This window comes from Cryptomeria japonica, chromosome 8 (genome assembly GCF_030272615.1).
Source record: "Cryptomeria japonica chromosome 8, Sugi_1.0, whole genome shotgun sequence".
Lineage (NCBI taxonomy): Eukaryota > Viridiplantae > Streptophyta > Pinopsida > Cupressales > Cupressaceae > Cryptomeria > Cryptomeria japonica.
The window spans coordinates 332,630,296-332,646,537 of NC_081412.1; positions in this window are offsets into that span (position 1 = coordinate 332,630,296).

Consider the following 16,242-nt stretch of genomic DNA (forward strand, 5'->3'; position numbering starts at 1 on the left):
TCAATATCTTGGTGAAAGAATATTTGGTTTCTCCATATTTTCCCAAGAGTACATGAGTATAATTTCATACTCTTGCTAAGAGGGGGCTAAATATTGCATCATAAGTTGTATCTCTTTAAAAATATGCACTTGGTTTGGACTCTATTTAAGGGGTTGTGCCTTATTTATGCCTAATTGTACTTAGGTTTGACATTGTTTCCATAAATTTGGTTCATTCCCTTATTCATTATGTTCCTCATGGCTCATTTTTATAGGACGAGGGTCTTGGGAACCCTTATTCATGGAAATTTGACCTAAAATTTGAAAGATGAATGTTGGATTCGCAAATAGTAGGAATTTCCTCTCCAAATTTGGACTTTTGCAAAAGTTCAATTTGAAAAGGTGCAAGGACCATCCATATAAGGTCCATCTTGAAAATTAAATGATAATACCATCCATGCATATCAAATGATATAGTCAAGTAATAAAGAAGGAAAACCATTTCCTGGAGTTGTCAAATGATTTTAAAGATGCACAACAGTCCACTAAATGCAATTCACTAAAAAAGAAAACAAAGTATTCTACAAGATAGTGGGTAAGCTGCAAGGAATGAATTTAAATAGACAAAGAAAAACCATGAATATTACCAAGTCAAAAGGAGTAGCTATGACCTCTTAGGTGTTTTTCACTTGCATAAATTAGACTTCTTAAGGAAAGAAACACATGTAGATAGTAGTATGAAGTCTTTTTGACAATTTTTGAAGTAGTTGAAGGAATGGCTTATTTTAGTTATATCTAACCCAAGACAATTTCAACTCAAAGTAAGGAATAAAACCATATGTCGTATAAGTTTGGGAAGCTAATTGAGTAGCTAGATAAGGTAGAGCATGACTATAGGGTAGTCTTGAGACTCTTTTAACTAAATTAGAACATGTACCAAGTATCTAGGAGCTTACAAAGCCAATTCAACCATATTTCAAGTGAAAATGCAACAAAAGGAGTAAAAGCTTTGAATACACCTCAAAAACCACTCCTAGGTGGCCAAGTAGGTGGAAATAGTCTTTTCCAATATTTTTTTTCTTCATAGATGCAGCCCTATATTCTCTTTATTATTTGAGATGACATATAGGACTCCTAGGGCTTAGTTCATCTTAGTTCATCAAGAGATATTATTTAAGATCATTTAAGGTTGTAGTAGTGCAAGGAACATCAACATGAAAAGAGAAGGGATGAAGAAGTCAGGGACCTTGAAATTATACATTAGAACTATGATACAACTAGCTGGGATAGAATTTCCCCCTCATTGGGATAGCCATTTGACTCCTATCAGAATAGTTGAATAAAGCCAAAGAAGGTGGATAAAGAAAAGGGCAAGAAGAAGGTTAATGAAGAGGGAGATGTTGAAGAGGAAGAAAAGAACCAGAAAGATCAACAAAAAGAAAACTGAGTGTTGCAGCAGTGAATCTTCCTTTCACCTTTGGGTGGTTGGGAGGGTAAAGACCCATGGTGGTATATGTTGAGTGGCTATTGTAAGAGTATCTGAAAGTACATTAGTTTTTGGATATCTAGTATATTTTGTGAGTTGAGTACTAGGGGGATTAGAAGACCCAGTTGAAGGAGGATTTGTGTGAATAAGGGTTGAGGGTGTTGGTGGTGATTGAATGTTGGAGAGTTGGATTGTGACTTAGACATGTTTATTTGTCCTATTTGAGTGTGATTCAATGGTTGGGTGAGGGTTGGTGAGTATGGGTGTGTTTTGGGGTATTGAATCCTTTTGATTAACTTGTGGCCTTGTGAGGGGTCTTGTGAGTAAGTGAAGGGTTGGCACCTAATTGAATAGGTGAGTTGGGAGAAATATCTCCCTTGTTGGTTGAGTTTATTGGATTCTCTGCATCACCATGCCTTTTCGCTATCAATCCATTCAAACTTCCACCCAAAGATTCAATCTTGTTAAAGTTCAAAATAAATTTCCTTGTTGTCCTTACTATCTTGCATCAACTTTCATATCACTAGGTAGTCTTTTGCTTATAACTATCATCTTTCATGGTAGGATACCATCTTAGTCCCTTGAGTTAAGTTATCTTACCTTTAGAATTTATCATTTCCTAATCAAGTTGTTCAAGGGGAAAATGTCACTAATCAAGTTGAAATGTCGATTTCTTAATCTGCCTAAGCTAAAAGGTTAAAATAAATTGCAAAAGATAGAACAAGGCTACGAGAAAATGAATCATCAGTTTTACCTAAACCCACATTATCAACAAAATCTAGAAATAACCTTGTATGTAAATAATTTATCATGCCAAAATTGCCAATTCTAACATAAAAATGAGACCAAGGAAAGCTCTAGAACAACTACTACTATTCATTCGCATGTTCCTTATTAACCTCAATCACCACGAAAGATGCACAAATTGATTATAACAAAGAAGATGTTTCATAAATGTAAATATTAATTCAGGACTAAGGAAAATGAAAGAAACAAAAGAATACCAAGCAATCAAAAAAGACTACCAATATCGTTGCAAACTATGAACTTCATTTTCATTAATTCTTCAAAATATACTAGCAAAGCACAAGTATTCAATCTACAGCCTATTGCTAAATGTATTTTGAAATAAAACACACTAAGTAGTGTTACTACACTTGGACCTTAAATAATCAATTCTTAGACCCTCAAAATGAATTTTGAAATTACATTTTTAGGGAAACTTTTTCCTCAAAATTAGAGATTAAATTCCACCCAAAACCTTATCAAACTAAGAGGTAAAATCAACACACAAGATACTAGCCTATAACTGAATTAAGAACTATAAGTTGACTCATGAAAATGAAATATAAGTCAGAAGGAACTTAGAATATGGAGTCAAAGAAGCATGGAGAACAAGAAAAAGAGGATCTATCTAGGCCCCCACCCCCAAGCTGACTCCTCCAAAATTTTAAACTTAGGTGCACAAGCAACAAGATGAAGAACAAAGGCCAAAGTAGGTTGTAACTACAGTGAACCCGTTCATCCAAAGTGATGAGAATCTAGATGTTCCTAAGTGGCTACAATTCAACTTTGAAAGCATAAAGAAGAGAGTATTGAAGAAAGTAAGTTTGCAAAAGATGATCATTGAGGTTGAGGCCGTAAGGAAGCCAAAGAAGGCAATGACTTTGTATGCCACCTAAAACTATGCAAAAGGAGAGATAGTTGCCAATACCCTAAAATAGAGAAGATTTAGTAAAAACTGCCAATACCCTAAACTAGGGTAACCTGAGACAGTAAGAAAATGGTTTGGGGGTCATATAGATTAGCTTTATACTGTATGTTAATTACAAAGTTATAAGTTGTGTGGTTGGAGATTTTTAGTCCACCCCTTCTAGGTTGGGATTGTGCTGAACTGAACACAATTGTATCTCCCTAAGGCTTCTAGGTTGGGTGTGTTAGGCTAGCTGGCAAGAGAAAGAAAGGCTTGCCCAAACAACACTGAATGATGGTTGCAAATCACTTGAATAATATTCATTCCCATTGTTTTCTTGTGCGTTGGTTTGATCTCCATCGATTCAGTAGCCAAAGGCAGACACCACCCTATATATTAGCTTGTCTAATAATGATCAATCAACACGTATACGGAAGGAAGGGATTGCTCCGATAAAATTGAACGCTCACTCCTCAATCACAGTTCTATGGTTTTAGGAGGAGTGGATTCCTATAGGGATTACGCATTCAGGGGACCACACCTTTGACTAGGAGCCATCCGGCATGAGATTGGATAATCAATATGAATACGTGATTAACCAATTTGCATCTAAAACTTGGCCAATTAACCACCACATGTCTCATTTCCTAACATCTTTTGCATAAAAAAGGAATCTCTCATACTCCAAGAGTTTCTTCCACAATCGGTCAATATCCCACAAGAATGCAGGCATAGCTAGCATGTATAAAAGAAAAAGTTGTAGAATCTCTTGAATGGTGTAATTTTTTGCAACATGAAATTAAGGTGAAGAATCTACCTCCTGCATGGGATTTCAATGCACAAATGCCTTCGACGCAGGTTTGATCTTGTTGGGGGTTGAAGTTGCCACAGACGCCTACGCGGGATTGCAATGCACAAATGACTTGCCCTCTTTTTTTTTTTAAGTAATTCCTGTTGTCATTGGAATTGCGACGAACTCGAGCACTTTAAAAAAAAAAAACAAATTTCAATACTAATGCCTTCTTATCGAAACCAAATGGCATATTACCGTCGGAATTCCGACGAATTCGGGCATTTTTTCAAAGAAAAAATCAAATTTGGTCACAATATACCTTCTCCATCGGAAACCTCCATCGGAAATCTAGTCCAAATGTATTAGTGTAGGATAGATCCTTGTTGCTAAATAAGCGTCCATAGCCCCAACAAGGGATCTCTTTGATTTACGCCAAACATAGCTCTACTGTCAACTGAGCATCTATAGATCCAATAGACTTTCTTGTACCTCTTGAACATAAATTATTCATCTATATTTTTTTTTTTCTTGAAAATTCTTTCTATCTTTAACTTTTGACACTTTAAAATGTTGATGATGAAGTCAAGCTACCAGGTTGGAAATCAAAGTGGTAGCAAGAGCAACGTTAATATTTTTCATTTTTAACAAAGACATCGGCTTTAATTGTATTATCTCCTAGAAAAGCATTTAAACTTTTGTATTATAACTAAATTGCATAGAAGTCATTACTTGCTATGACATGACAACCTGCAATGGGGATCATAATCGAAAAGAAAGCCAAAATCTTTGTTAATCTTAATACTAATCTCATGTCATAAATGAGAGTATTGATGCATTAATTTCCTACTTGTCTTAAAAGCAAAAAAAATTATATAATCCTCTTTGTCATCCGACAAGACTTTCGAATTAAATGCTTGCCAAGTACAAATGCATCACCCATGCCAACTTAGCACATTGAATTTTGATCTTATAGAATGATTACCTACCTCAATCTATAGGTGAATAACTACTCGCTCATGTGAAAATCTTGAGTTGTCTATAAAAATAGGGTTTTTTGCTAAACATGGCATACCAAATCTAGAGTCTAGATACTCCAGTTAGGCTCACTGCTAATAAAAACTAGCTATCTTTTTAGGCATAATTTCAAACCAGTACTTGCAATGCATGACAATATGAAGAACAAATTAGTCATTGCTAATGCCAAATGGGTCTTGTGAGAAGATTTCTTAGTTTGTAAAGGCAAATACTAGGTCAACATGGATATTGTCTCCCAGTTTGTGACTTCTCTCTTGAACCTAGGCAAATCAAAGTCTAACATTGCAAAGCTTACAAGGGCTTTATTTGTAAAGGATTGCATGAGTGGGCTAGAAGAGATTCTAGAAGTGTCTCAACATGGAGTGGACATTTTGAATGCCACTAACTTGAGGGTCTTTTTTTATGACGATGTAATGGTGCCATGGCTTCCCTTTCTATCAAATTTTAGAACCACCATAGTTGAGGAACATCGAGAGTGATCTAATTGTGCTTGTTAATTCCCACAAAAGGTAATGAGAGTGGAACCCATTTATTGTGTGGCGTGGTGAGAGGATTTCTAGGACATGGTCTTCCCTGGTTTTGTTGCATCAAAAGGTTCTAATAGTGAAGAAACTGAGGATAATATTCCTCCTTCATGAGTGATACATCTTCTCCTTTTTTCCTTTTTCATCCTTTTTTCATTCTTTTATCTTTTTAATGACAAGTTTTCTATATATGGGACCCATTTTTTGAATTTTTCCTACCAGTATTGAGGGTCGTAACTATATATATACTATAAAAAAATTCTAATATGAATGAATATATACATAGTTTATAGCAACTTTGAGAAATTTAAAATTTTGCATGGACCATTCATAAATGCACATAATTTACAATTTTATTACAAACATTTCTTTTTGTTTATGTTGGGAAATAATATTTAAAAACTAACCAGGTATTAAAAATGATAAATTCTACTTGTTAAATCTTGTAAATGAAAAGTGTTAACCCTTAATATCAGGAATAATACCAACCTAACTAGCATGTGTCCTTCAAGAAAATTAATAATTATCCTTGTAATGCAATTGTTTTAATGTTTGGGTTTTCATCCACCAAGTACAACCATCAATAGTGATTAGAAAATACCTATGACTAGATGATGAGTAATGATTGTTAATGTCATCTTAGTGAATAGTTTTACCTTGATCACTAGTTGTAAGGGTATGTGTACATCTGGTAAAGGTGGCATTTCTTTCATGTGTATGACTGTCATTATTTATGTTAGTTCTTTTTGTTGCATTGATTTCATGTGTTGAATATCCAATATATTTTTAGGGCTATGACCCATATTTCTCCATTCTCCCCCTAATTTAGTCAAAGTAAGATGCAAGATTTCTCTCACTAGCCAAGGTTCGAATCTTAAAATCACCTATGAAAAGTTGAAAACCAATAGCCTAGCCACCTGTTTGGCCATAGTGTCACTCTCAAAAGGACTCTCCAAATGTGTGCACTACTGCACTTAAGAAAAGTTGGAAAATAAAACATACATTTTCTTAAGGAGAATGCAGCTAGTGCAACAATAATTATTGAAAAGAAAGGACACCTAAATTCTATTTACATGGTTTCCAACTTTATAAGTGTGAGATTTTGCCAAGATCAAGAGCTCAATGAAAAGTACAAAATAGAGAGACAAAATATTGATAGAAATAAACTATATTCTATCAAGATAAAATACTGATCAACTGGATCATCAAAAGTTGCATACAATGTAGATGAGCCTGCTTATAAAGGCAAGGCTAAGAGACAAGAGAGCACACAATAATGACATGTGACTCAATGAGATGCAAGGGTAGGTGGGAGAAATAGTAAAATATCCCACATGAGGTGGATCACCCATGGAAGGTGGAATTATCACTCCACTATAAGTGGATATAATAAGTAAAAACAAGATCACACCATAAAAGGTGGAAATTCTTCTACATACACACTCCCAATGAATGCACATCTCCCTAAGTGTCTCATATGCAAGCTACTATGATATGAATGTACCTAAGTAAACTTAATTAAATTATAATTATATCCAACATGAATAAATAATTACACCAACACCCCCCCTTAAGTGCAACTTAGGGGAATGCACTTAAGTCTACAATGCAACTAAGCAATGCAAAATGGGTCCCGATTACTAGGCCATGTTAGGTACCTATGTACAAATGCAAATGCATGCAAACCAATGCAATCTCTCATAAAGTGGGGAAAGATAGAAAAACCCAATGGGAAAAAACCCTCCCCCAAAAGAGAGATGAAAACTATATACAATGGAAACTCTCAAAGAAGTATGAGAAGGACAAAACCCCATGTGAGGAAAAATTACCCCCCATATGAGAGAAGAAGAGAGACTAGGTAGCCCCCCCTCAATATAAAATTTGCACCAATGGTAGAAGCTGGAAACTGAATGAATAAACTACTTCGTGAATGTTGAACAACATGTTGGCATATGATAAAGCGGTGACAATGTATGTTGTCATTGATGTCAATAGGTGAACCGGTATGAATATTGGAAACAGTTATGGTCAACCAGGATATTAGTGGATCGGTGTCGGGGTTCACTAAGTGTGACTACCGGTTGGTAGTTCCTGTTCAGCTCTAGGGTTTCCAGTTTGGCCTATGCAATGCAACCGATGACATTCTGTGATGAGTTAGTAAAGAGATAAGGATGAGATCTATTAGGATTCCCAAAGATACTGAGAGGGGGGGGTGAATCAGTATTTGACCAAAAAAAGAACTTTCTTAAATTATAACATGAAAAGAATTCTAAAACTGTGTATCGGTAAACCAAAATTAATGCAGTAAATAAAAATAACAACCACAACATGAAAGACACACCATAACACAATATTTTAACAAGGAAACCCGATGTGGGAAAAACCTCGGTGGGATTTGTGACCCACAATATTCGCTTACTAGCCAATAAGGGAATATTACTGTTTACAATAGGGGCATGCACATGCAGGAAGGCCAAGTGCCTAGAGCTCACTGCTCAATTACAAAAGAAGTCTCACTGACTTACAAAATGGATTATACAAATCCAATGTCTTGTACTACTTCATATCAGCATCTACTATGCCAGATTCAGTACTGGTTTAAGCTCTGCAATATACATAAACCCTTATCCAATATCTGTCTTACAATTCGCATATTAGGTCTACATTAATCCTTTCATATATCATATCTGTTGGTGTAAATAAATATTCATTTTGGATATTATTACACTTACTTAAGTTAACTTAGGATAATGCATCTCTTCGTAGTTTGGATTTGAGACACTTAGGGAAGTGTGCACATAGGGATAGAGCTTGTAGGAGGAATTCCACCTTTTGTGGTCTTATTTTGTTGTTACACTCCACATTCAGTGGGTCATCCACCTCTTGTGAATATTATATTATTTCTCCTACCTACCCCTAGTATTTCTTACCTACCCTTGTTTCTCATTGAGCCACATGTCATATTTGTGTGCTCATACATCCATATGGCCTTGCCTATATAAGCAGGCCTATATTCATTGTATTGGTTAATCCAGTTGATCATTTGCATATTGATGAGAATACAGTTTGTTCTTGTCATTCTATTGTCTCTTTTTATGCTTTTCATTGTGCCCTTGATCTTGGCAAAATCCTACATGGTATCAGAGCTATTGGGGCTTCATTGATTGGTTTTTGGAGACATCGTGGAAGACTTCTATTTTCGGATTTGGGGATCTTCATTTTTTGGGGGCGTCATACAGCGATTTGGACATCACCGTTGAATCCGGGAGGCCGTTTCCATAAATTTTGACTATAAAGTCGACCTATTTTGGGGAGAAATTTATTTTCCCATTTTGGCCATTATCGTACGGATTTCGAAAAATTTATTTTTCAAAAAAAAAAAAATCGAAAAATAAAAAAAGCGATCAAAATTTTTTTTAAAAAACAAAAAGTGTTTTTTGGGGGTCCGCAGACCCCCCCCCCCCGCAGTTCGTGTGTTGCAGGTCGTACCTCGCTGCAGACAGTACCGCAGCAAGTACCACCCACCGCCGCTACCGCCCGAGTAGGTCCCGCCAGCCGCCTCCCGCCGGTCTCCGCCTTCCGCCGGCCGCCTCACTCCCGCCGACGACACCTGTCCTCCCTGCCGCATAGCAACCACTCCCCTCACCGCTGCCCGAGCAGGTCCCACCGGCCACCTCTCGCCGGCCGCCACACTTCCGTTGCCGGCTTCCCTAGGCTTCCGGCCTGCCTCTGGCAACCCCGGCCCACCGGCGTCACTAAACCGACGGACCCGCATCCGCCACTGGCCCGCAGACGACCACTGTACACCCTGCACAGTGCCACGTTAGCATCCGTACGATAGCACAGTCAACTGCCACGTCACCTGCGCCACACTATCAGATCCGTACGCCCTGTCAGATCTGTACGCCACATCAGCCTGCACAGTTAGCAGTTCGTACGGTACGGACGCCCAATCAGCAGGGAGGCGAAGTTTTCACGATGGTCATACGACTGTCAAATTTAAGATAGTGAATTTCTGATGTTAGCGCCACATCAGCAGCTTTTTGAAATTTTTCAACCCCTCTCCATTGAGCTTTTCAGTTTTGCAGTCCAACTTTGAAAGGCCATAACTTGCTCATTTTTGCTCCTTTTTTGGTGCAATTTTTTTTGAAATGGGCTAAAATTTTGTGATCTTCGCAATAGTGTGGTTATTTTCTGATTTTGGTGCACAGGTTTTTCGGAATTTTTGGATTCTCTCAGCTGTACCTGTCCAATCCTCAAATCTGCAACTTCAAAGGCCTCGTTTGAGCTCATACGACCTCCTTTTTAGGTGCCATTTTTTTTTAAGTGCATATTTTTTTGTCTACTTTCATAATCTATGATCAGATTTTAGAGATTTTGAGTGGAAATTGTACTTTCAGATATTGGTCTTATTTGGCCTGTTAGGTACTTGTAAATTGCTTGGATCTTAGTTAGATCTCTTGCATTCTTAGTTTGAGACTCTTTTGGCCTTATTGAGGCAGTTGTAAAATTGTAAATCAGAAGTCCACTTTGCCATTTTTTGCAAGTGGCCCATTGTATACGCACTAAGTATAAAGTGCCAAATCATCACTTTTGGGGGGGGTTCTTTGGTTGAGTGAATTTGGGGGTGTGTCTTGTGTGATTGTGCCTCTCTTTGTGCTCTTTCCATTTTTGTTGCAATGAGTCCTAATAAATTTCCACCTTTAACTCCACATAATTATGCATCATGGAAAATTAAAGTATGGAGTAAATTAAGGAAAAGGGTCTCACACATTACATAGATGGAACAATAATAGAACCACCTGATCCTAAGGCTGATCCAAATGCTCAATTAGAATGGTTCACAAAGAATTTCATGGCTCTTGGAACTTTACGCAAGTATGTATCAGATGACCTCATTTTTCACATTGAGAAGTGTAAAACAATCAAAGAGGCTTGGGATATGTTTCAAAAATTGTATGGTCAAGTTGATGAAATCAGAGGTTATCAGATTGACAATGAGCTAACCAACTTGGATCCCAAGAGTTTTGATACAATCCAAGATTATGTCACCAAAGCAAATGAGCTAAGAGCAAAGCTTAAGGATTGTGGAATTGACAAAAAGGATGCTCAGTTGATATTCAACTTGTTGGACAAGCTTGCACCAGAATATGCAGCATTTGTGTCTAGCTTCCAAACTCATCGTTTAAAAGTGGGGAGTTATTATGTTATGCCTTCATTTGATGCTTTCACAGAAATGTTAATATTGGAACAATCTAAGTTGTTGAACATGGGGTTTCTCAAGTCTTCAAAGTCCAAGGCTTTGGTGGCTAATCAAGGGAATCAAGGAAGTCAAGGAAAAGACTCCAACAAGAAGAAGAAGCACTCTAAGTCTAAGCCACACCAGGAAAAAGGACAATCATCCTCTCCATCACAAGGCGATTTTTCATCCTCTTCCAAGAAGGGGACACCACCTAAGAAGGATAAACCAACTTGTGCATAGTGCAAGAAGTATGGTCATGATGAGCATCGATGCCACGCAAAGCAAGTTGATGAGTTAACTAATCTTCTTAAGAAAAACAACATCAATTTGCCATTTGCCTACACAAAGAAGGATTCATCTCCTTCTTCTTCCTCACAGTCTAAGGGAAAAGGGCAAGCATTTGTGGCTACAACAGGTTCTTCACAGCAATGGATACTTGACTCAGGTGCCTCATATCACATGGGTTCTACAAAGGAGCAGTTTTCTTCAATGGAGCCATCTAAGGTACCTCACATTTACATAGGTGATGATACACAAGTAGTGGTTGAAGGGAAAGGTTCAGTTGACATGGATGATGGAACATTTGAGAATGTTCTCTATGTTCCTAACTTGTCTACCAACCTTCTCTCCATCTACCAAATCACTCACCATGGGAATGGGAAAAAGGTTGAGTTTACACGAGATTCAGTTGTGGTAAAGGAACTTGATGATGATGCCTTGGTAGCAGTGGAACAAGTCAATGACAACTCAAGGCTTTATTAATTCTCCCACTTTGTGCCAAGTTCACCTTCTAGGGCCTTGCTTACTCATTCAAATTCAGAAAGTAAGCTATGGCATGAGCGGTTTGGTCACCTCAACTACCGCTATCTTCAGCAACTTAGCACTAAAGACATGGTCACAGGTCTACCTCGAATCAGTTTTTCAGAGGGTGTATGTTCAGGTTGTACCATGGGCAAGCATCCCGAAGAGAAGTTTGATAAAGGGAAAACTTGGAGAGCTTTGGAAGTTCTTCAACTTGTTCACAGTGATGTATTAGGTCCATTTCTAGCACCTTCATTTAGTAAGGCCCGCTATGTTCTCACCTTCATTGATGACTACTCCCGCTTCACTTGGGTCTACTTTCTCAATCATAAGAGTGAAGTATTTGACAGATTTCAGGACTTCAAGACTCGTGTGGAGAAGCAATCAAGGAAAGTGGTCAAGATTCTTCGTACAGATAATGGAAGGGAATATGTGAACAAAAGACTTGAGGATTTTTGTACATTTGAGGAGATTGATCTTCACCATTCTGTTGCATACACTCCACAGCAGAACGGGGTTGCAGAATGCAAGAATAGAACTCTCAAAGAAATGGCTAGTTGTATGATACATGCACGTTCTCTTGATCTCGCTTTTTAGGCAGAGGATATCAGTTGTGCCACACACATCCAGAATCGGGTTCCTCACAAAGCTTTGCAAGGTATTACTCCTTTTGAAGCTTGGGCTGGTAGGAAACTGATTGTGAGACATTTCAGAGTCTTTGGGTGTCCAACATGGGCTCACATACCTCCGCAGAAATGCAAGGCATTGGAACCTCAGAGTCGGCCTTGCATATTTGTTGGATATCCTGAGGGTGTTAAGGCATACAGATTGATGGATCTAGAGACACATGAGGTGTTCATTGAGAGGAGTGTTCACTTTGAGGAAAGCTCTCCTAGCTTAGCCTCTCTACCTCCTCCACCTTCCTCCATTGTGGATAGTGATGTTAGTGATTCAGATGATGAGACTCCTTCAACTCCAACTCGCAGGGTACAACCTCCGCAGGGTCCACTTGCAGTTGAGGAGCCTCGTTCTCCACCTCCACCTAGACCTCGTTGGGCTCGACAGACACTTGAGTCCGCGGGTTCTCTTGTTGGGGATCCTTTAGATACACGAAGAACTCGATCACAACATCAGGATCTTCCACATGCATTCATTGCTACCGCTTCTGATCCACAGACATTTAGGGAAGCATCAGGGGTTCCTGAGTGGGACCAAGCTATGGAGGAAGAGTATAGCTCCTTGATGAGGAACAACACATGGGATCTAGTCCATCTCCCTAAGGGGAGAAAGATGGTTCGATGTAAGTGGATCTATCGGACCAAGTTTGGAGCGGATGGTAGTGTGGATAAGTATAAGGCTCGGCTTGTTGCGAACGCTTTCTCTCAGGTTGCAGGTGTTGACTATACTGAGACCTTTGTACCCATAGCCAAGATGAACTCCATTCGTTTGACACTTGCTATTGTTGCAGCTCATGGTTGGGCTATACATCAGATGGATGTGAAGAGTGCTTTTCTTCATGGTGATCTTGATGAGGAGATTTATATGGAGCAGCCACAGGGTTTCATCCAGGATACTTCCTTGGTTTGTAGACTAAGGAAATCTCTCTATGGCCTTAAGCAGGCCCCCAGGGCTTGGTATGCCAAGATGGATTCCTTTCTTCTCTCTGCAGGGTTCACCAGGTGTCATTCTGATCCAAATGTCTACATTTTGCGACAGGATGACTCTCACTTGATACTTGTGCTCTATGTTGATGACTTGATCATTACAGGGAGTACTTCATCCGTCATTAGCAAGGTCAAATCTGCTTTGCATGACAGATTTGCTATGACTGACTTGGGTCTTTTGCACTACTTTCTCGGGATCGAGATTTCACAGTCACCTTTCGGGATTACACTATCGCAGCCCAAGTATGCTCTTGATCTACTTGCACGCTTTCATATGGCTAATTGTAAGTCTGCCCTGACTCCCTTTCTTTCAGGAGTCAAGCTTGAGGCTCAGTGTTCTTCTCCACCAGTTGATGCCACTTTGTATCGTCAGCTTGTGGGTAGTCTCATCTACTTGACCCATACATGCCCTGATATTTCATTTGCAGTTGGCATGGTTTCCTGCTTCATGCAGGAACCACATGAGCTTCATTGGAAAGTCGCCAAACACATCCTTCATTACATCCAGGGTACACATCACTATGGGATTCACTATGCAGCAGGCACAGGACTTCGCTTGGTTGGTTACACAGACTCCGATTGGGCTGGCGATCTTGATGATCGTAAGTCTACTTCTGGTTACAGTTTTCACCTTGGTTCGGGCCCCATTTGTTGGCAGAGCAAGAAGCAACATGCTATTGCTCTCTCTTCAACTGAGGCTAAGTATCAAGGCGCTATTAACGCAGCGACTGAGACCATTTGGCTCTAGTAGATTCTCACAGAGTTTGGATTCACCACTCCACGACCGACAATTCTACATTGCAACAATTAGAGTGCTATTGCAATCTCGAAGAACCCGGTCCAGCACCAGCGGACCAAACACATCGTGATTCATATGCACTATATCCGAGAGCTCATTCAGGAGCAGGTCATTGATTTGCAGTATTGTCCTACAGCAGAGCAGGTTGCTGACATATTCACCAAACCTTTCACCGAGAGTAAGTACCAGCAGTTGCGAGCTCTCTTGGGGGTGTGGGATGTGTCATTAGCGGGGGTCAGCTAACTTCTCCTTCCTCTCTTATGGGGGGGACTTTTTCCTCTTTGAGGTTTTGTCTTTCTTCTTTGAGAGTCTTTTGTACATTCATCTCTCTTTTGGGGGGGAGTTTTTTCCCACTGGGTTTCCTCCCTTTCTCCGTTTGTGAGAGATTGCATTGCATAGTTTTGCTTGCATTTGTATATTGTACATGGGTACCTATCTTGGCCTAGTAGCCAGGACCCATCTTGCATTGTTGACTTGAGTCTTCATTCCCCTAAGTTGCACTTAAGGGGGGGTGTTGATGTAAATAAATATTCATTTTGGATATTATTACACTTACTTAAGTTAACTTAGGATAATGCATCTCTTCGTAGTTTGGATTTGAGACACTTAGGGAAGTGTGCACATAGGGATAGAGCTTGTAGGAGAAATTCCACCTTTTGTGGTCTTATTTTGCTGTTACACTCCACATTCGGTGGGTCATCCACCTCTTGTGGAATATTATATTATTTCTCCTACCTACCCCTAGTATTTCTTACCTACCCTTGTTTCTCATTGAGCCACATGTCATATTTGTGTGCTCATACATCCATATGGCCTTGCCTATATAAGCAGGCCTATATTCATTGTATTGGTTAATCCAGTTGATCATTTGCATATTGATGAGAATACAGTTTGTTCTTGTCATTCTATTGTCTCTTTTTATGTTTTTAATTGTGCCCTTGATCTTGGCAAAATCCTACAATATCTCTTAAATGATCTACAATTATCTCATACTTATATGAGTCATATTACAATCCGCCATGTCGGCTTACAAAAGTTTTTACAATTAAATACAAAATACATTTAAACAAAATTCCTATCGGCCAAGGTGTCGGTAATCTTCCTTTTCGGTGTCGGTGAACTGTGTGTTGGTGTTGAGTCTGCCGGTGTCGGTGCCTGCCGGTATAACATGATTGTAAGGTTTCCATCAATGGCAATACCTTCAATCACCTATAATTTCTCATTGGAGTGTGCATTTTCCAACAATCTCCCCCTTTGGCATTGATGGCAACACTCATGAGAAAAATCAAAACTGTATATCAAAAAATGATTTGCCAAAATTGTCTTACCAAAACTGTGTGCTCCCCCTGAGCTGATGATATCTTTCTTCTGATCATTTTTCTCATCTCCACTACTCCCCCTTTGACATCAATGACAAAGGTTGTCATTCACTGTCAGTGGAGTGTGGTCCCTGCTTAGATCCTTGTAACCGGTGGGTCACAATCTGATAGATGTTCGCCAATGCAAAATTTTGACTGGCACTGAACCTTATGCTATCCTTTAATGTCACTTCTGTTCTCTGAAATGTACCGATGAATATCTGCATTTTCTCTTTGGGTGTCTTAAGTCTGGAAACCAGAGCCTCAGAAATTTCTTTTCTCAAAGAAATGAGGTAATCTAGTTTAGGACCTAGTTTGCATTTTAAATCCTTTGCCTTAACCTTTATCTTTTCTTTATCTTTTTCTAACTTCTCAATTTTCTCATCAAGATCTGCACTATTCTTTTCAATTTCCAAAAATGGATCTGATGTTCCTATTAAATTGTTAGCAATATTGTTAATTTTAGCTTGTGCTTTGCTGATCTCCGAATCTATGTCCTCTGTCAAAACATTAGTTTTGTAGGTATCTCTGTACAGTTTCTTGAAATCCAAAATTGCTTCTCCTAGTGTCGGTAATAAGGTTTCCATTTGTTCCTTATTCTTCTTCACTATTTCCTCAAAGAATTTTTCTTTCTCCTTATTCATTTTCTCTTTGAATGTGTATTCATTTATCTAGTCAACTGTCAAAATGTTATCAGTGATGTATTTAGACAATGTGTCTAGTTGACTCAAAGAATCTTTACTTCCCACAATGCACTTGGGTGCTATCAATTTAAGAATAGGAATTGTGTCATCAATAGCCTTGTAGGCTTGTGCATTACACTCAGTGATTTTTTTAATAGAATCTAATAATACCTCTGTCACGTTTG